This window comes from Schistocerca americana, chromosome 4 (genome assembly GCF_021461395.2).
Source record: "Schistocerca americana isolate TAMUIC-IGC-003095 chromosome 4, iqSchAmer2.1, whole genome shotgun sequence".
In the NCBI taxonomy this organism is placed as follows: Eukaryota; Metazoa; Arthropoda; class Insecta; order Orthoptera; family Acrididae; genus Schistocerca; species Schistocerca americana.
This window is the reverse complement of record NC_060122.1, coordinates 89,157,666-89,181,458: the sequence shown is the minus strand read 5'-3', so window position 1 is coordinate 89,181,458 and position 23,793 is coordinate 89,157,666.

Here is a 23,793-nt window from a genome sequence, read left to right as displayed (position 1 = left end):
ACAGCTTCAGAGATTTATTAGTAAAATACTGGTGCGAAGCTGTGGACAGAGGTAGCAACAGTGGTAGAAGATGCAAAGTTATACAGTGCGGTAAAGAAAGCGTGTGATCAGTGTTTCGAACCGTGTTTCTGTTCGATTTATTTGAAAACAAACACATCTTTCAAGTTCTATACAGCACTTTACGCACAACCAAAGTTCTGAATGACTGTGTTTACCTAAAGGATTAAATCAATGAAATATTGCAAGTACCTGTGCAAAGACGTATTCTGTCAGAAAGGTATGAGAAATTCAGTTACAGACCAACACCACATCTAGCACGAGTTCGCAGCACAGGTGATCAGTAACATGACAGTCACACAAATCTGGTAAACATGTAGACTGTAGAGGTTAATACTACACTGAGCTGTAGTCCCCGTGCGAACGGCTTTACCCCGCACTAGAGACCAAGGGGTCTGGTCACATCACACAAGGAAATGAACGAGCACTTCTCTGGCCTGTGGGTTTGTATTTACTGGCTGCTGCACGTATGTGTTACCGCTGGTTGTGAGATCAAGCCCATATTCTCGCTCTTTGAGTCGCAGGCTACAGCAACTGGCTTTAAAAGTTACTTATCGTCTTTTATGCCTACAAGGCAGCCGCACGTCCAACGTATAGCCCAATTAGTGCTTCGATATTTCCAGAAATGTGGCTAGATTACGGGCGTTATATACGTGTCAGGAGATTAATCGTCCTCTACACAGTGTAGCTTTACGTTGGTAAAGGGATATTGTCACCCATTAGTCGTTCACAAAATATCGGAATTGTATTTGTTGTAACTATTACTAATTAAACTCTACAACGTGTATCATGGTTACTAGCGGCAACTGACTCAGCTGAACGTATTCAAACATATTATACAAATGGATGTACATACGTATATATGTATGTATGTACGTTCCACATCTCCTCCTAAGCCAACGGACCGATCTGAACCGAGTTCAGCAGATCATTTAATTCTTCTTCACTTTCACTCAGGATAGCAATGTCATCAGCGAATCGTATGGACCTTTCTTTTATTTCCATCATTGCTTCCTCGATGTACAGATTGAAGAGTAGGGGCGAAAGCCTACAGCCTTGTCTTACACCCTTCTTAATACGAGCACTTCGTTCTTGATGATCCACTCTTATTATTCCCTCTTGGTTGTTGTACATATTGTATATGACCCGTCTCTCCCTATAGCTTACCCCTACTTTTTTCAGAATCTCGAACAGCTTGCACCATTTTATATTGTCGAACTCTTTTTCCAGGTCGACAAATCCTATGAAAGTGTCTTGAATTTTCTTTAGCCTTGCTTCCATTACTAGCCGTAACGTCAGAATTGCCTCTCTCGTCCCTTTACTTTTCCTAAAGCCAAACTGATCGTTACCTAGCGCAGTCTCAATTTTCTTTTCCATTCTTCTGTATATTATTCTTGTAAGCAGCTTCGATGCATGAGCTGTTAAGCTGATTGTGCAATAATTCTCGCACTTGTCAGCTCTTGCCGTCTTCGGAATTGTGTGGATGATGCTTTTCCGAAAGTCAGATGGTATGTCGCCAGACTCACATATTCTACACACCAACGTGAATAGTCGTTTTGTTGCCACTTCCCTCAATGATTTCAGAAATTCTGATGGAATGTTATCTATCCCTTCTGCCTTATTTGACCGTAAGTCCTCCAAAGCTCTTTTAAATTCCGATTGTAATACTGGATCCCCTCTCTCTTCTAAATCGACTCCTTTTTCTTCTTCTATCACATCAGACAAATCTTCACCCTCATAGAGGCTTTCAGAGTATTCTTTCCGCCTGTCTGCTCTCTCCTCCGCATTTAACAGTGGAATTCCCGTTGCACTCTTAATGTTACCACCGTTGCTTTTAATGTTACCAAAGGTTGTTTCGACTTTTCTGTATGCTGAGTCTGTCCTTCCGACAGTCATATCATTTTCGATGTTTTCACATCTTTCCTGCAGCCATTTCGTCTTAGTTTCCCTGCACTTCCTATTTATTTCATTCCTCAGCGACTTGTATTTCTGTATTCCTGATTTTCCCGGAACATGTTTGTACTTCCTCCTTTCATCAATCAACTGAAGTATTTCATCTGTCACCCATGGTTTCTTCGCAGCTACCTTCTTTGTACCTATGTTTTCCTTCCCAACTTCTGCGATGGCCCTTTTTAGAGATGTCCATTCCTCTTCAACTGTACTGCCTACTGCGCTATTTCTTATTGCTGTATCTATAGCGTTGGAGAACTTTAAACGTATCTCGTCATTCCTTAGAACTTCCGTATCCCACTTCTTTGCGTATTGATTCTTCCTGACTAATGTCTTGAACTTCAGCCTACTCTTCATCACTACTATATTGTGATCTGAGTCTATATCAGCTCCTGGGTACGCCTTACAATCCAGTGTCTGATTTCGGAATCTCTGTCTGACCATGATGTAATCTAATTGAAATCTTCCCGTATCTCCCGGCCTTTTCCAAGTATACCTCCTCCTCTTGTGATTCTTGAACAGGGTATTCGCTATTACTAGCTGAAACTTGTTACAGAACTCAATTAGTCTTTCTCCTCTTTCATTCCTTGTCCCAAGCCCATATTCTCCTGTAACCTTCTGTTCTACTCCTTCCCCTACAACTGCATTCCAGTCGCCCATGACTATTAGATTTTCGTCCCCCTTTACATACTGCATTACCCTTTCAATATCCTCATACACTTTCTCTATCTGTTCATCTTCAGCTTGCGACGTCGGCATGCATACCTGAAGTATCGTTGTCGGTGTTGGTCTGCTGTCGATTCTGATTAGAACAACCCAGTCACTGCACTGTTCACAGTAACACACCCTCTGCCCTACCTTCCTATTCATGACGAATCCTACACCTGTTATACCATTTTCTGCTGCTGTTGATATTACCCGATACTCATCTGACCAGAAGTCCTTGTCTTCCTTCCACTTAAGTTCACTGAACCTTACTATATCTAGATTGAGCCTTTGCATTTCCCTTTTCAGATTTTCTAGTTTCCCTACCACGTTCAAGCTGCTGACATTCCACGCCCCGACTCGTAGAACGTTATCCTTTCGTTGATTATTCAATCTTTATCTCATGGTAACCTCCCCCTTGGCAGTCCCCTCCCGGAGATCCGAATGGGGGACTATTCCGGAATCTTTTGCCAATGGAGAGATCATCATCACACTTCTTCAATTACAGGCCACATGTCCTGTGGATACACGTTACGTGTCTTTAATGCAGTGGTTTCCATTGCCTTCTGCATCCTCATGTCGTTGATCATTGCTGATTCTTCCGCCTTTAGGGGCAAGTTCCCACCCCTAGGACAAGAGAGTGGCCAGAACCTCTATCTGCTCCTCCGGCCTCTTTGACAAGGCCGTTGGCAGAATGAGGCTGACTTCTTATGCCGGAAGTCTTCGGCCGCCAATGCTGATTATTTATCAAAATTTAGGCAGTGGCGGGGATCAAACCCGGGACCGAAGACGTTTTGATTATGTATCTAAGACGCGACCCCTAGACCACGGCTACATCACAAGAAGTCGCTTAACAAGCACTTATCATAGAAAGTGGATAGGTCGAGCAGGGTTTATATTTAGTCCCCAAACATCGCCTTATCTCAGTCCACTGAACATATCTGTCAGTGGTTATCTCAGAAGTGAAGTGTGTTGTACTTTCACTGATTCGGCTGAAGACCTGGAGCAGCGAGTTGTACGCTCTTTACAAAATTAAACATGGGTGTTTGAAAGAGGTTATAACTCACTGCATAGACGAGAGCGCTACTGAATTCAGTATATACGAGTCTACACTAAATTGTTACGTGTAACATGCTGAAGATGAAGTACCTGCTGGTAGTGCAAACATTTGGGAAAGTAGAATTAGTCCTGGGATTAAATGAAAACTTAGGTTTCAGACATATTTGTATTAACATAGATAGTAGTTGATACTGAAGTCTACGGAGGCCATAACCGCCTCATTCGCACTTATCTCGCAACCACCACGTATGCGGACTTAGGTTAACTGGATGTTTTATGTTCTATTAACGCGCTCTTTCAGAGTGTCAGTATGTCGCTATTAATTGTGATTCACCCAAACAACTAAATTCACGAAAGATGTCGCACTTGAGCGCCTATCCTCGTGATGTGTTACTATACGCTAATAACCCGCGAAATCTTGGAAACAACCCCATAGTCATCACGCGTTGCGTTGTGATGGTACAGTCCTTTTCCTGTATCAATTATCGCAGGATCGAAATATGCTAAATATCCCCCAGAGGTCATTAGTTTTATGTTCTGAGTCGCAAATGGAAAGTTTATGTGTATGATGAACTAAAAGTACATGTTTTGTCAGTTTTGTGTATTTCGTGAGAAGACACAGTAGCTAAGTGGCGTGATCTTTGACCCTATACCAAATGATGACGTCGACGGACGTACACTTCCAAGACCTGGCGGGTGCGGGCCAGAAGAATATTCCGGAAGCTTCCTTTGTATGTTATAACTTGTGTTAAGAAAACGGTGAAAAAACTATACCAAAACGTTAATTGAAATTATGTATGTTCAGATCTCAGATGGCCACACTTGCTGACACAAGTATATTGAAGTTTTACTTTACGTGGCAGTAGAGAGCACGTAATGTTTTGTAATAAAGCAGTTTGTGACTTCGGGTAAAAAGTTACAAGTGTTCATGTACTTATATTTTTGGAGATACTCATTCAAAAATATTTACCAAGGCCGTGTTTAAAAGACAAAGTTCGGAAGTGATTTTTCTGAATGGAAATTAAAATCTATTACCATGCTAAAAGAAAGACTTGGTAGTATTTTGCAAAACTGATATAAATTATGAATATCGAAATAAAGCATACGTTCCTGATGCAGAATAAGAATGAAAAGAAACTATTTTTGTCACTGAAGCAGTCACTTAATTGATCAAAAAGTACGGAGATGGTGATCTACTATTTACTGAGAATTATTTACACGTCAGTCACAGATAACTGCACTCGATACTTTTGGTATCATAAACAATCCTTGGTCAGCACAGAAACAGAAATCGATGCACAGAGTGAATCTTTGAATCAAATTACGTAACTGCTTCTTGTTGGTAATTTTTTGAAGTGTAAATACCTTTCAATGCCCGCAATTCGCGCTGGATTAGAGAAGGACCTGTCTAAATAGTAATATTATCAATTGTCGGGTATACATATATGTAGTTAAGTGAGATCTCTGGAAAGAAAGAAGCAGACTGTAGTTTTGCAACAGAGCTACGTAATGTACGCTCGACCAGCAGAATGTATGTGGTAATCCCATAAAGACATCGCCACATAATCACTGCGACATTACCGCGGTATTGCATCCAATGTGCCGGCCGTGGTCAAGGAAGGAAGAATGGGTTTAACGGCCCGTCGACATCGAAATCATTAAAGATGGAGCACAAGATCAAAGGAACCATGCCGCCATTTGCCTGCAGCGATTTAGGGAATCTCTATGGTCGGACGCCGGTGTGAGTCCAGTGAGCTAACCACTGTAGCACCTCGCTCGTGAACTTGTGGGCACTAGTGAAGAAATAAGTAAAACCCGTTGGAGAAAAACGAGAAGTATGAAATGGGAAGACACATCCTGACGAGAAAAAAAAAACATTCGGGAGAAAGAAAAGGCAAAAAGACGAAATGGAAGCAGTTAACGAAGGTCAAAGAAAAGAAGAATTCACTAGACAGGGTGGGGGGATTAGAGAGGAATCTCTTTGTGCGGCAGGAGTTTCCGAGCGTTCTGCAACATCGAGCAGCCGCCTGCGCTACGAGTTAGTGCTGTCCAAACTTGCTGCTGACGTAGAAGAACTTGCTGCTTACGTTTGGCAACTCGAAGCTGACAAAGTACAACTAGGTGGCCGATGCAACCGCCGCAGATAAACATTTACTCATCAGCGCCCTCCAGTGTAGACAATAAACAGATGTAGCGAGCCAGATTAATAGCTACATTGTGGGTTTAGTGTTAGTTAGAGTCAAAAAATGACGGAGGTGACATTATGTAATTTGCTATTCAGAGAAAATTGTATTAATAAATGTTATAAACTGTGGTTGATAGAGGTATCTGTTGCATTGCCACTTGCAGTTAACTGTGTGGTGGGTAGAAAAATTAATGCAGTATCTGCTATTAGTAGATCATCACGGAGCATACGGTGTCATTATCAGATTATTCCCATATGATGAAGTATGTTGAAGAGATGTTCGCTACTATTAATGAAAAACTAGATAACGGTTTGCAAGAAAAGCGTGATCATTTGCTGTGAGTAATGAACAAATGAAAAATTATTTAAATGTAACTAAAATTAGATAACTGTTTGCAAGAAATAATCTTTTAGCCGCAAGTAATGAGGTACTAGATAAGAGATTAAGAGCTGTAAGGAATGATAAAATAAATACAGGCCATAAAGGAATGAAAGACAGATTAACTAATAGTAGTAATGAAATAGGTGATAAAATGAAACCATGTAAATGTTGATATCAGTTTTGTCTCGTTGTTACAGATAAAACGGATAAAAAATTGGTGAAACTAAGTATGTTCTAACGGTAACACTAAAATACTAACTGATATGCCTACATTTAAACTTCATAATGCTATATACCCAATAGTAATGTAAAGGCATTTGACGACACATTTCTCAGTTCCCTAGAATGATATTAGAAAAGTTCAGATTGTTTTCAGCCTTATATGCGAAAGCTGAGAAATGGAGAATGCAATACAAGGAGGAGTTTTCTAGCAGGAAAGAATCTGGTAAACTATACAGAGAAAAACATTCATATGAATGGAAAGAGGAGAAACGTGCCTTTGGCGAAAAATACTGAAGAGTATGATAGGAAAGAAACTAAAGAAAGTTAGGAATATTCTAAGTCATTTTAGACAACTGGATATATAAAAAGAGATCTCTACGATGCATATATATTTCCTTAGCAGAAAAGGAAAGGTTAAGAGGTGTTCTGCAGCAGGAAACAAACAATTTTGTGTAGTTGTTATTCACTTGGGTAAATAACAAGTAGCAATACCTCGTGAGAGGAGTAATAAAAAAGGATGTAGTGGCGTACAACAATCAGTAGCATTATTCACGGCCGCAGAGCCAGAAGATCTGCGTGGTATGTTGAAGTTTTTTATGAGGAAGCTCGAAAACGTCAGTACGAGGGAATAGATATACAAGTTTGTCAAACAGTTATCGCACCGTTTCTTCTGGACGACTGCATTAGTTGTTGTCTGGAGGAGAAACAAATGATATAGATGAAACGAAAGATGATACGGTAGTCCCATAGCTAACGTTGGACAGCAGGAAGAAGAACAGTACTCACGTTCGAAAGTGAAAAGGAACCACTAAAAGATACGATGATACCAGTGTTATCAGAGTACGGCAGCGTTAACGGGGCTCAGGAGTAAAAATCGTATAGATGTCAGTGAAAGCAGTGAACCCAATAATTAGTAAGATTGTGTACCCTTACCGGGGTATGAGTGTATTGATCCTCTTCAGGAGGAAGAACAAACAGCTGTGTCTGAAGGAATTGGTTATACCTTCGTTCCCTTGGTCAGCAGAATTGGTTACTCTCTAAGTACGAGTCTAGAAGGGTCGTTACACGTTACAGGAAGTGCCGCTGAACATAGGTTTCTAAGTTACGGTGTTCATCACATAATCGAAAGGAGCTAGATATTTCTTCTAGACTACATAATCATAGTTCTAAAAATAATATGGAATATCACGAGAAAGACAATAATAATAAGTATATCCATGCCTTCTCGTTTTGTTCTTGTTATTACCAAAACGTTTCTTGTTAAATGTAGAGTAAGAAATAATGTTAACTGTCCCTGGAGGTAGCTCTCTAGCTAATAGGAAAACGTTTCAGTCATGCTTTAAACATACGAGAGCTAATCAGGTGCTTCATATTAGAAAAAAGAAAACGAATATAAGTTAATATTAAATATTTCATAAAGGAAAAGGCGGATGTACCCCAACGTCATGTAGCCCAAGTTAGAAGAAACAATGGATGTTGGAAAACATCGAACATTCCATGGTAAGTGAGAGGAAAAGTGCCCACTTATCTATCGATTCTATCACAATAAGAAAAGACGAAGGGATATATTCAGGTGTCGTACGTTTCACAAATCATAAAGAGGAGAGAACGATAGTAGGAAGAATTCGTCGAAATATACAGATTGTAACAAATATTGGGTAAGGCACCTTCACAAAGAAGGAACATAAGGAAGTAGCCTCCAATTAGTAGATAATAATGTAGATGCCGGAAATAATTTATGGTTTATTTTGGGAAAAAATTCGTCAGCAGAGGCAATGCAAATCATGAGTGTGTACGGTCTCCAACCGACATGTGGATGTAAATAATAGAGTATTGTTCAAACAGTATAAATGGTTGTGTCTGCTTTATATGTAAATCATACGGCCAGAAAGAGTTACCTTAATTTACAGGTATTCAGAGAAATGACCTACAGTGCGCAACGAAGTTAAAGGATAATTTTGTTCGAATCCCCCTAATTGCCTCCCACTGAGACACATTACATGTGCCTACATGTGCCTACATTCTTCCTCTGGAACGGTGTGAAAGCTTGGCGTCCTGTGACGTCTTCTTATGGCTCGGTGACGCTTGAAACAGCGAGCCGTCAACACGTGTAGTGGAAAGGCCATTACTCAGAAGTTCACGTGCGCTATAAGGTTGGTTAACGATGTCAGACTGGATCAAATTTCACTAAAATTCTGCCTATCGCCAAAGTGGGAGTCGAGAAGGTCATAACTGCGCCTCTTATCCACACTTAAGCCCTTCTTTTTATGTTTCCACGATGGAGGCTAGAACAGAGACTTTTAATGTTGAAATCATGATGTATTCTTATAAGCCGGAAAGGGAAGCACTTCAGACACACCGTACGCTGCCGCTCAGAATCGACAAGAAAAGGCCTCCGGGGCTGGTGCAAAGGGCGTCAAGGAAACCACCCTTTTCCCTGTGACAATGATTGCCACATACTGCGCGCAATGCGAATGTTGGTGAAGCGTGAATTTGCTTTCAAAACTTTTTCTTAAGAATTTACTAGCGATTCATCAAGAACAATAACACATTTAATCACACTATGTGATCTTGGAAGTAGTTGCCAGTGGGTAACTGATGAAAACAAATCAAATTTCTTTCAACAAAGGGAAATTTTATTCCTAAAAGTCTTTTATTTAATATTTTAGAAACAGATTTAAAATTATAATCAGTGAGCAATCTCAAAATATCAAGTTACTATTTATTCAGAGACAGAAAGAACAAATTTTTGACAGTATGACCTTTCGGGCTGAGAACCAGATTACTTTAAACTAAAAATTTTAGCAATTCACACAAGCACGTAAACTATGCACCACGTAGGAGGGATGGAAATGGTAAAAAACACTACCATTAAAAGATTGACTTGCCACCGAAGGTGCAACTCGATTTTTTTTTTAAAGGAAAGAAAAACTCTTGCGGTGGAAGGGTGGCAACTTTATATACTAAAATAACCATTTAAATAAAACCCTATGAAATGCAGTCTTACATAAAATACACAAGGTTAGCCAAACATGTTCTACATTATACATATACCGCCTCTCAAAAATATATGCAAGATAAAAACATATTTCAGAAATTCGGCCAATACACTTCAAGCAATAAATTCGTTAACACCGAATCCGACAAACATCACAGAGGCAGCTGTTAACGTATGGCAGATTGACAGGGAGATTACTGAACAACCCGAACCGCAGGTTGCTCTAACCCGCCCCTACTTCAAAAGGGAAAAACGGACCACCCAATTAATAAATAACCACCCCTGCGGGTGGGCAAACGGAGAAGAATGGCCGGCCTAGCGGTGCTAGGCGTTACAGTCTGGAGCCGTGATTACGTTTTTATATAAATGTTTACTGCTTCTCTAACTGTAGTAAAATTAATGGTCACTCCAAGTTGAATTGAACTCAACTTTTCCTTTTTGTAATTCGTCCCCACATCTTAATCTTTGTTCCATCGTATACGTCCTAGAGCGTGTTCCCTTGTGCAAATGTACACAGGTCCATTCGTTTATTTGCTCATTAAACCAAGATTTATCTTATAAAGTAGTCAACCTAAGAACAGAGTGGCTGTTTCACTGGAGTTAGACCTAAGCTGTGCAACATCTACTTTCATCCTACCCTATAGCTAAGGAACTAGTACTTTCAAAGAGCACTATTTATGGAAGGAAGACTTATCCTCTGGGTATTGGCTGCAAATTTCTTGACTGTCGAGTAACAGAAGTACGTATTGCTAGAGAGACCTTGAATTAAGACTTACCCAGCAACGGAACCACTGGTTCATTTTGTCTACGAATTTTACAGCTTGTTATCATAAATTACTTTATTTGATAGCGACACTAAAATAAATTTACACATATAAATTAACATTCAATTAAATATACATTGCCGGCCGCTGTGGCCGAGTGGTTCTAGGCGCTTCAGTCCGGAACCACGCGGCTGCTAAGGTCGCAGGTTCGAATCCTGCCTCGGGCATGGATGTGCGTGATGTCCTTGTGTTAGTTATGTTTAAGTAGTTCTAACTCTTACTTACGTTTACGTAGTTCTAAGTCCAAGGGACTGACGACCTCAGATGTTAAGTTCCATAGTGGTTAGAGACATTTGAAATATACATTGATTTAAAATTGTATTGAATATAACTCCAGCAAATGAGTAAATTACGTAAAGTAAATACACTTCTGGAAATTGAAATAAGAACACCGTGAATTCATTGTCCCAGGAAGGGGAAACTTTATTGACACATTCCTGGGGTCAGATACATCACATGATCAAACTGACAGAACCACAGGCACATAGACACAGGCAACAGAGCATGCACAATGTCGGCACTAGTACAGTGTATATCCACCTTTCGCAGCAATGCAGGCTGCTATTCTCCCATGGAGACGATCGTAGAGATGCTGGATGTAGTCCTGTGGAACGGCTTGCCATGCCATTTCCACCTGGCGCCTCAGTTGGACCAGCGTTCGTGCTGGACGTGCAGACCGCGTGAGACGACGCTTCATCCAGTCCCAAACATGCTCAATGGGGGACAGATCCGGAGATCTTGCTGGCCAGGGTAGTTGACTTAAACCTTCTAGAGCACGTTGGGTGGCACGGGATACATGCGGACGTGCATTGTCCTGTTGGAACAGCAAGTTCCCTTGCCGGTCTAGGAATGGTAGAACAATGGGTTCGATGACGGTTTGGATGTACCGTGCACTATTCAGTGTCCCCTCGACGATCACCAGTGGTGTACGGCCAGTGTAGGAGATCGCTCCCCACACCATGATGCCGGGTGTTGGCCCTGTGTGCCTCGGTCGTATGCAGTCCTGATTGTGGCGCTCACCTGCACGGCGCCAAACACGCATACGACCATCATTGGCACCAAGGCAGAAGCGACTCTCATCGCTGAAGACGACACGTCTCCATTCGTCCCTCCATTCACGCCTGTCGCGACACCACTGGAGGCGGGCTGCACGATGTTGGGGCGTGAGCGGAAGACGGCCTAACGGTGTGCGGGACCGTAGCCCAGCTTCATGGAGACGGTTGCGAATGGTCCTCGCCGATACGCCAGGAGCAACAGTGTCCCTAATTTGCTGGGAAGTGGCGGTGCGGTCCCCTACGGCACTGCGTAGGATCCTACGGTCTTAGCGTGCATCCGTGCGTCGCTGCGGTCCGGTCCCAGGTCGACGGGCACGTGCACCTTCCGCCGACCACTGGCGACGACATCGATGTACTGTGGAGACCTCACGCCCCACTTGTTGAGCAATTCGGCGGTACGTCCACCCGGCCTCCCGCATGCCCACTATACGCCCTCGCTCAAAGTCCGTCAACTGCACATACGGTTCACGTCCACGCTGTCGCGGCATGCTATCAGTGTTAAAGACTGCGATGGAGCTCCGTATGCCACGGCAAACTGGCTGACACTGACGGCGGCGGTGCACAAATGCTGCGCAGCTAGCGCCATTCGACGGCCAACACCGCGGTTCCTGGTGTGTCCGCTGTGCCGTGCGTGTGATCATTGCTTGTACAGCCCTCTCGCAGTGTCCGGAGCAAGTATGGTGGGTCTGACACACCGGTGTCAATGTGTTCTTTTTTCCATTTCCAGGAGCGTATAAATTTTATTGCAATAGATAGCTTGCATCATAATACATTCAGTAGATACCGTTCACGTGTCCATCTTGACAGAATCTCCAGTTTTCAGTAAGCCATATCGCCTTTAACTACGAGGGACGTTCAATAAATCATGCAATCCTCTTTTCTGAGAGCAGGATAGTTTTGTTCAAGATCCTAGCAACTACACCACATTATTCCCCACTCATTTGGCTACAAAACCATCTGTCTCAATACAATCTTCGTCCCATGCGACGCTCGTACGCCACCTATTGGTCGACGCCGCAGCCTACGATTGCTACATCAATAACTTGCCCATCGTCCCCAACGGAGTGAATTCTTCACTGCACCAAACAGATGGTTGTTCGAAGGCCCGAGATCCAGGCTGTACGATGGACGGGAACAAACAGTCTAGTGAAGTTCTGTGAGCTCCTCTCCGGTGAGCAGACTTGTGTGAGGCCCTATGTTTTCAGGGAGAAGGAAAAGTTTATTCGTATTTATGTGGCTATGAACACAAGGTAGCTGTTTGTTCAGTTTCCTGAGGATACCAGAGTTCACTTCAGAGTTGATCGTTTCACCGTGAGGTAGGACATAAAACAGAGTAACCTTTTCAGAGTCCCAGAAAATGGTCCCCATGAATTTCCCTGCTGAGGGTGCGGCTTTGAACATGTCCTTTGGAGGAGAGTGGTGTGGCGCCATTCCATTGATAGCCGTTTTGTTTCCAGTTCGAAATGTTGAGAACATATTTGATCGCCTGTGACGATGGTGGACAGTAAGACAAGTTTGGGCGACCTTGTTGCGATGATGTGTCGTTCGACTTTTCATTTTGTTCACTGCTAGGTCTCCCAGGACATCCTGCAAGCGCCTACGAATATCTGCGAAACTCTTAAGTTTTCGCCAAAGGAAAGTCAATGACAGCTCACTGCTTAGAACGCTCCTCCGTTACAGACGCCATTTGGAAGGCTGCGTATAGCGCTGCCACCTGTCGGTACTTCATGAAACTATAGGGGCGGAAGCGGAATGTTCCACCACAAATTCCGCGTTTTTTCGACCAAAATTAACCGACAAAGAAATGTGTTGCGTTAGTTACTGAACGCTTCTCGCAGAATGTGCTATTTCATGCCGGACGTAAACTTCACAGTCCTAACAATATGGTCGCGACGTCAGTCCACCATAACACGTGATGAACAGCATCCTTTTATTCTTGTTGCTTCAACAGACACCGTTGACCTCAGCTTCAGCCAGTCCACAAAGCCCTTCCGTCGCTGCCTCTCAGCCACGTTTTGTTTCCTTCTCTCTCTGTCTTTTCTCGCTCCCCCTCGCACATGGGCCAGCAGGGCAGACAAGCGTGCTCATCCAGCAGCTCATCACCTCCTCTCTCGCCCGTTATTCCGTCCCCCTTTGTCCCCCGAGGCACGGCCCACTTCTTCGTGCTCCGGAGCCCGTATTACGCTAACGGCCCTGAGAAGAGATCTGTGCATAAAGAGGAGCTATCCGCCATCCAACCCGACTGGACAGACACGCCCGCCCGCGGTGCCCGCTGGACGACAATGCCTCCCCTCACCCTTTCTTCTCCTCCCCCCCCCCCCCCCCCACTGCTACTCACTCAACCAGCGGAACTCCTCCTTCCGCCCTCACACAGCAAACGGCAGCGAGCTTATACCCCAGCAGGTGAGAAGTTATTCATGAGCCTCACGTCCCACACAAAGCACCGACCCGTCTCCTCGGCTCCCCTTTAACTATCCGCTTTATTTTTCCCCCTAACGGTGAACGCGTCTCCCCTTTCTCCGTTTAGACGAGTATTTGTGCCCGCCTGTATGGCCGAGTGACGTGAGCGGAGAACGAAACGCCCAGCACCACACCTTTCTCCATTATCGCTGTCACAACTCCTGGGACATCAGAAATGTTTGCTCTTTTCTCTCCTCTATTTCTTCTGCGTCCTTCTCGAAAACAAGAGGTATGTCTCGAGGACTCAGTGCTACGTTCCCTCGCGAGTCTGGTATAGTGAGGAAGGTACAAAGTGAAGTGGAATGTTTTCATTTTAGAAGTGCAGGAATAATAACGCAGGACTTTTCTCTAGATAATCGTTCACAATAGCCAACATTGCAAAAATTGAAGATGCATTCTGCTCCTACGATCATATGGCTGCCGTCGACGCTACCACGAACTGTGTAACAGAACTTAAACTAAACTCTGACGTTATAAAAGGAGAAAAATCAGTTTTCATAGCAGGAGAGAGTGTTACACCTAGAGCATAGTGCACTAGGAAACTGGTTGGTCGGTCCTCCAGTCTAGTGACAGATTTTGTAATCACATGAAAGTATACGCACTACAGACGTCATCGACAGTCCCCATCATTTTCTAGTTTTTGTTGTTGTTGGATGTGACGTTGGTTTTCGTGCAGAAATTGTAAATAATTCGTGTTTTGTACGTGCTGTATCATACAGGGTGATTTTTTCCACCGTTTACAAACTCTAGGGATTGCTAGATAACAGGATATGGAACAAAATATATCTAATGAGCTTACATCCAGAAATGCATGGTTTATATTTATTGAGTCATACATTGTTACAGAGACTGCAGAGTAATTCGCGCCTTACCATGCAGCCACAATTATAGTATGCAAAACTTCCTCCCAGAGGATGGTACTGTTGCTCATACGTCATGCCCTAGCGCCCTCTATTGCCATAGTAATTGGTAGTGTCGTGTCCGATTACTTCTCTTGTTGACTCGCCTTGTAATGGATGTGTTACAGCGATGATCATAATGGTTCCGTATTCGAATCGAGAGCTTGTCGACGTGGTGTTTACTTAGGGAAAAGCAAATGGCAACGGGTGGCGGGTGTCGAGGTTTATCTTGAGACCCATCCCATCCTACAACAACCACAGCATACAACTTTTGCAACACTGTTTCGCCTTTTGTCTGAGACAGGGTTGTTTCATGAAACAGGAAATCATGAAGCACGTATCCAAAACTTTCGGACACCAAACTTGGAGGAAAATCTCAAAAAATGGTTCAAATGGCTCTGAGCACTATGGGACTTAACTTCTGAGGCCATCAGTCCCCTAGAACTTAGAACTACTTAAACCTAACTAACCTAAGGACATCACACACATCCATGCCCGAGGCAGGATTCGAACCTGCGACCGTAGCGATAGCGCGTTTCCAGACTGTAGCGCCTATAACCGCTCGGCCACCCTGGCCGGCGAGGAAAATCTCATTAACACTGTGTAGGGCGAACGCCTTGTGAGTACCAGACAGTTGGCCTGCCAGTACAGGATAAGCTAGACCATTCTCCATGAGAGTTGTTACTACTCTTATCACTTACAGCATGTGCAGATTTTCCACAGCCGGGGCAATTTTGTCACTGGTTTCTTCACCCGGCAATCACAATTCCTTTCAGTGGTTGCGTCACCTATCCTGTTCGCAGATGAGGCCACCTTTATACTGAGTGGTATCTTCAACTGACATCTGTGGGATTAGTATGCAGAGCCCCCTTGTTGTGGTGACAGCGAATCATCAGCATCGGTGAAGCCGGAATGTGTGGGCTGCGATAATTGGCGACCTATTTGGGGACCTGTTTTCCTTCGAGGTCGCCTACTATCGAAGTTTCTTGCGGGTGACTTTATCTCCCATGCTCGAGGAAAGCCGTTGATAATTCGAAGGGGTATGCGGCTGCCACATGATGGTGCTCCCCCCACTACACCGTTAACGTCCGGCCACATCCCTGTAGCGTCTTCCCAGGTCGATGGATTGGACAAGGGGACCGTGTTACATGGTGTGCTGATTCACCGGATCTCAACCCGTGCGGTTTGTGGTTATGAATTCATCTCAGATGTATACAGTACGCTGAGTCCATTACAGGTGTAGAGATATTGGAGCAGCATATTCATCCTGACTTTGATACTGGCCGCATGCAGCCTGACCGATGTGAACGTATAAGAAAGAACATGCTACGGCGGGTACACGCATGCGTTGAAGAACATGGAAATCTTTTGCAATACATACTAAAATTGTAGCTGCATCTTACAGCGCGTATTAGAACGCCGTCTCTGGAACAATGTATGATCGAATAAAACTTCTGTGCATTTCCGGAAATAGGTTCACTACACCTTTTTTTGTCCCGTATCCTCTCATCGATCTATCCCTAGCGTGCGTACACGGTGGAAAAAATTAAAGATTTCTGGCATAAATTGATAATTCTTCAGGTAAACGTTTTTATGGTCAGTAGAGTGCTGTGTGTTTCGAACTATTTATGTATCATGTGTGCAGTTAAGTTGTGCATCGTCGGTCGTTCACCGTCTTCTACCTTGAAACACAATACGTTATTTTACTATGGAATATTTGATACTTGCAAATAAGCATGTTTCTTTAACTTAACAGTTTTATATGACTTGAAAATAGAACTTTGTGGCAGTTTCGAATAGTTTCTATTTCAAAATGTGTTCTTCAAATGGACAGTCTGCCCTGAGTCCCGAAGTTAACCCAATATAAGAACACCTTTACGTTGCGCCAGAACATCGACATCGCTCGTGATCCCAGCTTCCAACATAAATATCTTCTGTTATTTCGGATATTGAGGAATAATGGGAAGCCATTCGACCAACACGCATTGAGACATCTCACTGAAAGCGTCCCTAGCAGAATTCCAGTCGTCATAAAGTAGAAGGGTGAACACCACCTACATTTATTGTTGATTAATAGGTTTCTGTGTACTTTTGATCAGATAATGTATTAAAAGTGGCAACATGAGTGGCGGTAGGTTTGTTTTTCCCACGAAGAAGCATCACGTAAGTGTTGGAAAACCAGGAAAAGAAACTCTTGCCGACAGAGACCAACTATTCCGCGAAATCTTTCTAAGTTTCAAGAAGTGGTGCTAAGGGAGGCGTGGAATGGTATAACAGTGTTTCCTTCGTATAAATCCCATACAGACCTTGCAGATAATACTATTTACCATGTGCACAGAGGCATTTAAGTATTCGTTTCCGGTGAACTGCACACACGAATGCTACCGTAAGTATACGTACATTGCGTGTCTCTCCTAAGAGTCATCGGATGCATTTTCTCTGGAGTTTCGGTAGATATATGCAGTTTTGTTTTTGCTGCGTGTAACTGTAGTCAGCCCCAATAAATAATGCTAATCACGTCTTTTGTGCAACACCCAGTGTCGATGGAGGGTATCGGTTTGTTCCCCGTTATAGACAAACTTATTTCTAAAGCGGAATTTTACATGTCCATTGGATAGGGCAGAGGAGGAGGAGATTAATGTTTAGGATCCAGTCGACCGCTAGGTCATTAACGACGGAGCGCAACCTCGGATTAGGGAAGGCTTGGGGAGGAATTCGGCTGTGCCCTTTGAGAGGAACACGACATTTGCCTGAAGCAATTTAAGGAAATCACGAAAAACCTAAATCATGATGGCCACTGCGTCACCTCTTTCGGTTAACAGAGTGGTCCCAGATTAGTCTAGAGCAATATTTCCTGTATCGATATGTATTACTAGGAACAGTAAACCAAGAACACTAACCAGTACCGGAGTGGCCGAGCGGTTCTAGACGCTACAGTCTGGAATCGCGTGACCGCTACGGTCACAGGTTCGAATCCTGCCTCGGGCATGGATGTGTGTGATGTCGTTAGGTTAGTTAGGTTTAAGTAGTTCTAAGTTCTAGGGGACTGATGTCCGCAGTAGTTAAGTCCCATAGTTCTCAGGGCCATTTGAACCATTTGAACTAACCAGTAATACAGCAGTGACAGCACCACCATGCCGCGCGCTGACTACTACCGCCAAACATGCAGTGTTATTCTTCGTATTTTATTGTCCCTGTTAATACGTATCGATAAAGGAAATATTCATAACTAACTGGAAGAATGCAGAAAGCTGAAACTGACAGTACAGATAGTCTGCAAAAATCAGCAGAGTCCTCTAGCTGAAGAGGTATCAAGAATGGTGTCCCACATGGTTCAGTCTTAGGTCCCTTATTGTTCTTAATATACAGTATATTAACGACCTGCCACTGTATATTCATGAAGATGCAAAGCTAGGTCGTTTCGCTGATGATAGTAGTAATCAAACAAGAATTAGCTAAGGACATTGTAACGAATGTCTTTCAGAAAATTATTAAGTGGTTCTCTGCAAACCGATTCTCACTGAATTTTGAGAAAGCAAAATACATACAATTGTATACAGTAAATGGCAGAACACAACTTATAAATATAGAACAGAAGTGTGTTGCTAAGGCAGAATATTCAAAATTTCTGTGTGTACGTTGTTGAGAAATTGAATTGGAAGAAACACATTGATGATCTGCTAAAAAGGTTAGGTTCATGCGCTTATGCTATTAGGGTTATTGCAAATTTTGGTGATAAACATGTCAATAAAGTAGCCTACTATCTATATTTTCATTCGCTACTACCTAATGGCATCGTATTATGGGGTACTTCACCATCAAGAGAAAAAGGATTCATTGCCCAAAAGTATGCAATATGAATAATAGGTGGAGCCCATTTATGTAAGGAACTTGAGATACTCACCTTACATTCGCAATACGTATATTCACTTACGAAATTTGTTGTTAATAACACATCCCAGTTCAAAAATAATAGCGAAGTGCATAGCTATAACACTAGAAGAAAAGATGATCTTCACTATTCTGGGTTAATGTAATTTTGGCACAGACAGGTGCGAATTATGCTGCCGCTGCAATTTTTAGTCTTTTTCCACATAGCATTAAAAGTCTGACAGATAGCAACCAATAGACAGTTTAAGAACAAATTAGAAGAATTTCTGAATGACAATTCCTTATACCCAGTAGATAAAGTTTTAGAAATGAACTAGTAACTATATATATATATATATATATATATATATATATATATATATATATATATAAATGGAAAAAAGAACACATTGACACCGGTGTGTCAGACCCACCATACTTGCTCCGGACACTGCGAGAGGGCTGTACAAGCAATGATCACACGCACGGCACAGCGGACACACCAGGAACCGCGGTGTTGGCCGTCGAATGGCGCTAGCTGCGCAGCATTTGTGCACCGCCGCCGTCAGTGTCAGCCAGTTTGCCGTGGCATGCGGAGCTCCATCGCAGTCTTTAACACTGGTAGCATGCCGTGACAGCGTGGACGTGAACCGTATGTGCAGTTGACGGACTTTGAGCGAGGGCGTATAGTGGGCATGCGGGAGGCCGGGTGGACGTACCGCCGAATTGCTCAACACGTGGGGCGTGAGGTCTCCACAGTACATCGATGTTGTCGCCAGTGGTCGGCGGAAGGTGCACGTGCCCGTCGACCTGGGACCGGACCGCAGCGACGCACGTATGCACGCCAAGACGGTAGGATCCGACGCAGTGCCGTAGGGGACCACACCGCCACTTCCCAGCAAATTAGGGACACTGTTGCTCCTGGCGTATCGGCGAGGACCATTCGCAACCGTCTCCATGAAGCTGGGCTACGGTCCCGCAAACCGTTAGGCCGTCTTCCGCTCACGCCCCAACATCGTGCAGCCCGCCTCCAGTGGTGTCGCGACAGGCGTGAATGGAGGGACGAATGGAGACGTGTCGTCTTCAGCGATGAGAGTCGCTTCTGCCTTGGTGCCAATGATGTTCGTATGCGTGTTTGGCGCCGTGCAGGTGAGCGCCACAATCAGGACTGCATACGACCGAGGCACACAGGGTCAACACCCGACATCATGGTGTGGGGAGCGATCTCCTACACTGGCCGTACACCACTGGTGATCGTCGAGGGGACACTGAATAGTGCACGGTACATCCAAACCGTCATCGAACCCATCGTTCTACCATTCCTAGACCGGCAAGGGAACTTGCTGTTCCAACAGGACAATGCACGTCCGCATGTATCCCGTGTATATATATATATATATATATATATATATATATATATATATATATATATTGTGTAATGGAAACTGACGTTGAACTGACACATCCTAAATCATTACGAAATGTCATATTCGTGATCTATGGAACAAGTGTCAATGTTATGCAATGTATCACCCTAGACTGATATGTGACCTCTCTACAAAATGGAAATGTAAAATTTCGCTTTAAAAATAATTTTGTCTGTAATGCAAAACTAACTGGCGCTTTTAGTCTTCACTGGGCGTCGCATGAAATACATGATCAGCAGTACTTGTTTGGATTGACTTCAGCTACACACTCCGAAAACAAAATTACAAATATCTGCCGAAACTCCAAGGAAAATGCACTAAACGGCTCATAGGAGAGACACTCGGTCCACGTGTGGTGTCTCTACATTAGGACATGTCTGAATGAACAGACACCTTATGTGATCCAATGGCCATACAAATATTATTCCAAGGATTTCAGGGACATTTGGGCACAGGTGAAAATTTGCACCAGAATGTGAGTCAAACACGAATCTCCTACTTAAAGCGAGTGGTCCCATTAACCCCGTCGACTATCCGAGCACGATTCCCCTCCGACCCAAATTTCCAGCCTGTTGTACGCTACTAGGCTTGCGTCACCTACCCGTGAAACCCACACTCGCTATTCCGGATCCCTGCAAGAGATAGGGCTTGGTGTGCATCTGCCGTGAGATACACACTGATAAGCCAAACCAATATGACCACTGCCAGCCACGTCGTTGGATTCCGACTCGTGGCGTTGCGCGCACGTGACGCAGTGACAAAAGGATCTAAGCGGAACAGACACGTACGGTGGCTCACCATAGCAGAGATTTGGGCTGCAAATGGGGAAATACATTGAGTTAAGCGACTTTGGCGAAAGGCAGATCATTATTACACAGAGACTATGAATGAGTATCTCGAAAACGGCGAGGCTAGTCGAATGTTCATGTGCTACTGTCGTGATCATCTACGGGAAAGGTAGTAGGACAGTGAGATTACCGCTAGGCGCCAAATGGTTGGACGTCCACGAGTCTTCACAGTACATGTGGTTTGGAGGCTTCTCCGCTCTGTCAAGTAGGATAACTGGTGACCTGTCGTCTCTCTGCCGAAAGAGCACAACGTTGGTGCACGCAAAAGCGTTTCGGAGCACATTATTCAACATGCAGATCCACAGCAGACCACCACTACATCTTCACATATTGACTCAACGACATCGTCAATTACGACTGCTGTGCGCACTGAACCATCAGAATTTGACCGTCGATCAATAGAAACGTGTCGGCTCTTCGGGTGAATCGCATTTTCGCTGCACTAGGTCGACGGACGTCTCCATAAACGGTATCATCGAGATGAACGGCGGCTCGAATAGTGCAGCGCGCCACGGCATAGGCTGGTGAGGGCAATATGATGATATAGGAGACATTCTTCTGCGCTTGCGTGGGAACTGTGGTACTAATCGAAGACAAGCTGACACCTTCGCCCCTTCATGCTTCATGTCTCCCCCGACGGCGATGTCATCTTTCAGTAACATAAGTGTCCCTGTTTCGGAGCCAGAACCGCAGTACGGTGAGCACGCGATGATGTCTCGGTGACCATATTCGGTTGGTGTAAATCCTATGGAACTCACTTGGGGCGGTGTCGGGAGCCGTGTACGGAAATCAGCGGCCTATTGTTTACAAGAATTACGCGTCCTATGCTTAGACATCTAAATCAAATACCTCCACAAGCCAGCCAACAAACTGTCGGATCCCTGATACGGAGAATCAGTGATGTTTTTCGTTTCAAAGACGAAACAACAAGCTGTTAAGCAGGTGGTTATAATGTTTTGGTTCATCAGTGTGTGTGTGTGTGTGTGTGTGTGTGTGTGTGTGTGTGTATGTGTGTGTTTCTTCTTTCAGACGTCCAAAGTTCCATCGTAGCATTGCAGATGCACACCAAGCTCAATATCTCCAAGCAATCCGAAACGGCGAATATAGGTTTGGTGGGTAGGTCGCGCAACGTTAGTAGGATGCAACAGTCAGAGGAGAAGCGTGCTCGGATGGCCGAAGTGGTTTAGCTGACCACTCACATTAATTGGGATATCTGAGTTCGAGTGCTGCACAAATTTTCACCTGTTGCCACTGCTTCATAAAATCAAAAATAAATAAATAAATAAAATAAAATAAAATAAAAAATAAAATAAAATAAAAAATGGCTCTGAGCACTATGGGACTTAACTACTTAGGTCATCAGTCCCCTGGAACTTAGAACTACTTAAACCTAACTAACATAAAGACATCACACACATCCATGCCCGAGGCAGGATTCGAACCTGCGACCGTAGCGGTCGCGCTGTTCCAGACTGTAGCGCCTACAACCGCTCGGCCACCTCGGCCGGCCATTCAATGCATAAATGCTGCTAAGGTCACTGAAAATCTTCGAACAAGAACAGGCAGTAATCATTGCAAATCGTAGAATGATAAGTACTGTATGCAGTGCGTTTTAGATTGGTTTGCAAAGCATACATGTAAATGTAGAGTTATTTGCTTACTAAAATTTATTTATAGGATATTTTTTCTCGTTATGATGAATGTTAATTCCTGTAATAATATGGACCACTTTTTTCCCATACTGTATGAATAAATATGATTTGTGTTGTAGACATGTATAGATGAAAAATTAGTGTGCTATAGTCCGCAGCTCGTGGTATTGTGGTAGTGTTCTCGCTTCCCGCACACGGGATCCCGGGTTCGCTTCCGGGCGGGGTCAGGGATTTTCTTTGCCTCGAGATGACAGGGTGTCGTGTGTCTGTCATCATCATTGACTCGCAAGTCGCCGAAGTGGCGTCAACTAAAAAGCACTTGCAATTTCGGCGGCCGAACAACCCGCGTGGGGTATTCCGGCCAACAATGCCGTACGATTATTTCATTTCAGTGTGCTATAAAGAATGCTTCAAGGAAGCACCAAACTTGTGAAAAGAGTGATGACTCACAGCACTGATAATGGTGGGGTAGGTAGCGATTAAAATTGTACCTGATGTCAAAATTATGACAATGATGGTGCAGGTGAATGTGATGCTTATGGGCAAGAGGCAAGATGCGTCTATAACAAAGGTACGAGAGAAATGTAGACTTGTATTAAAAAATTTAGGTGAATTATAGTGGCCAAGGGACAGAAAGGAGGTCAAAGTAGCGGTTTTTACGTCGATATACGGCAGAACTGGAAGATAATGTATTTTCACATCATGCATGGACCCTAATGGAAAAGTGTAAGAGAATCGGAAAGTATTAAATTACCACTAGTGGAAGTCCATTTTAATTAACGCAGGTGTCCATTCGGCGCCACTTCTGAAGCTCGAGGATGAGGGTCTTGACGGTGGAATGGAGAGGGGTGGGTGGGGAGTGCAGCGGTTAGAGGCTGGCAGAGCGCTAATGGCCGAGGCGTCCTGGTTTTAGAGACTCGACCGCGCTTGATGGACGCGGCAGAGCGCCACCGCAAGGCAGGTCGGGGCCGAGGTGTGTGTGTGCGTGTGTGTGTGAGAGAGAGAGAGTCGCGCCGAGTGGGGCAACCTCACCCAGCTGCCCATGGGAACAGAAATGGCTGGAACGGACTAAACGGACCGAAACTGCTCACTATGCGTAAGAGTCTCTGCAAAAGTTACTAATGTCTAATGCACAACCTCTTTAAACGGTAAGTACATGCATGCGGTCTGTGAGCGCAAAGATAGTGTTTTTACGTTAAT